At 33.1% G+C, this 2,351-nt stretch overlaps 1 protein-coding gene across 1 annotated transcript in view; it reads right to left on the reverse strand.

Annotated features, from left to right (window-relative positions):
* Window positions 1–2,136, reverse strand: part of LOC137655100 (uncharacterized) — a 13,527-nt gene extending 11,391 nt beyond the window's left edge. The window contains exon 1 of the mRNA XM_068388993.1: window positions 1,937–2,136. The gene's annotated coding sequence lies outside the window, so the exon portion shown is untranslated. The remainder of the gene's footprint in view (window positions 1–1,936) is intronic.
* Window positions 2,137–2,351: the final 215 nt, after the last annotated feature.

Raw genomic sequence — 2,351 nt, forward strand, 5'->3', positions numbered from 1 at the left:
GAGAGAAAGAGAAAGAGAGAAAGAGAGAAAGAGAGAAAGAAAGAGAAAGAAAAAAAGAGAAAGGGAAAGAAAGAAAGAAAGAGAAAGAGAAAGAGAAAGAGAGAAAGAGAAAGAAAGAGAAAGAAAGAGAAAGAGAAGAGAGAGAGAGAGAGAGAGAGAGAGAGAGAGAGAGAGAGAAAGAGAGAGAGAGAGAAAGAGAGAGGAGAGAGAGAGAGAGAGAGAAGACTTTGGGTAGAGAATAGGGTATATAAGGAAAATATTAGGTGCCACTAAATGTACAGCTAATACTACAGTACTTTAGGAGGAGAGGTAGGGACATCTATGATAACTAGGGCGGTATGGAAGCTGCAGTACATAAACCGTACCCTGAATTGGGAAAAAAATACTAAAAACTATAATCCGGGACATTAAAAAAAAAGAAAGAATGTGGAAACAACCAGCAAAGTACCTAAAAGAATTAAATATAAGATATAAGGTAAATAAGCAGCATGGCCAAGACTGAAATAAAATCCGAAACCAGAAAGTGGGACACCGAAAAATGGAAAGAAGAAATAGAAAGTAAAGCGAGCTTAGAAATATATTGAACGTGGAAGAATGAAATTAAGGAAAAAGATCTATACGACAATACATTTGCCTCATTGATATTTTTAGAGCAAGAACTAATAGGGTATAACTAAACATTATAAGACACAATGGGGGAGTGTAAACCGTAATTTTTGTGATAGGGAGGAAGAAGATTAGACCCATTTTTGTGGTTTTTCCTGGAATATAGAAAAGAAAGAAATTAAGTAATTTATCTTCAACAACCCTACGAGGACGACCTAACGAAAATAATAGGATGATTTGTATTCAGTGAAAGAGATTTATAAAAGAAAAATAATAAGCAATATGTGGAGGAAAAGACTGAACAGCACAAGAGAAGAATAACTTAAAGACTATGCCTCAACCCCGAACCTGATTATGTGGCATGACTGCTAGGGTTGTTCTCATTTAACGGAAAATAAGGAAAAAAATTATGCAGGCTGCAAATAATATAGTTTGATGTTCAGCGGAATAAATCAGTTTGCAAAGCCCTAGCAACAGACCATTAAACACTACTGAAAATTTTGATTTATATTTTAGCCACGAATTTTCCGAGAATGTAACTTAAGAGAAACTTCTCTCGGATCCCTGACATTGGAACCCCTTGGGAGAGTAATGTCATTTGAGCTTTACATGTAATTAGCAAAAACTTTCGGACTAATTCTATAATTTTTTTTCTAGGGATTCACTCCAAATAATATCAACATTTTGTAATTCATTTCTATGGTTATTGGAACTGATAAACAGAAATGATGGCCTTATTGATTTAACACTATTAGTCAGAAAAAGGATGTCCTCTAATTGTGGACAAGACATTATAATGACATGGAAAGCAACTGGGAAAGTAATTCCTCAATGTTACGATCAGGAAGTTTTTTTTTTTTCTCCGAAACTAGCCGAGAAGCTAAGCACTCCCTAAAGCTTTCCAAATTTTCTACATTGAGATCAGAATAAGTGGTATTATTGTGGGACTGTAAGAGCGAACAGATTCCTACGAAAAAAAAAAAAAAAAAAAAAAAAAATAGGCTGAAGACAAAGGATTCCTCCATCCCTATTTCAGAATGACTTGAAAATGACCTCTTCCTACTAATACACGAGATATACTAACACAGTTTAAAAAAATAAATGGTATGATGTTTTGCAACTTTCACAAGCCCATAAAAAAAGGTTTGATAAATATTTGCACGAAGAATAGAAATTTGTCAAAAGTTAAAGCAGAGAATCGACAAGTTCAGTTAAATAACTAATAATTGCATGACTATCTTTACATGAATTTTACAATTAGAAAAAACACTATGTTAACACTAGTGTCAACAGAAAACCTTATAGCCTACACACATTCCAATATACTCACATGTCACCGAATTAAGAGATTCCCACTATTAGCTGTTGACTGTCTGGTTCCGGCAATGCATTTGAAATTCGTGTCTTTTACATTTCTGGAAAATAATGAAGGCTTATTACAAAATACTTTTTTTGAGAATTTCAAGTGTGAATTGAATATGCATCTGGTTAAGTAATTGCAAAGTTATATGAATAGTGGCAAATTTAATTTTTTTTTTTTTTAATCCAGGTTGCACAGCATTGTTATTAATACAGATTAATGCCACAGTAATGACCTGGTGCATATAATCTAATTTCATTTTTTTTCTTTTTATTAGAGAAGTTAAGATACCTTGTCTAGACAATATTTAGCAAGTCAATAGCTTAACAGTAGCACTGAACTTTCAAGTACCAGAAACAAATTAAGATAATTTTTTTTTTCCGTC

The sequence above is a fragment of the Palaemon carinicauda genome, chromosome 16, assembly GCF_036898095.1.
Source record: "Palaemon carinicauda isolate YSFRI2023 chromosome 16, ASM3689809v2, whole genome shotgun sequence".
NCBI classification, from domain to species: Eukaryota; Metazoa; Arthropoda; class Malacostraca; order Decapoda; family Palaemonidae; genus Palaemon; species Palaemon carinicauda.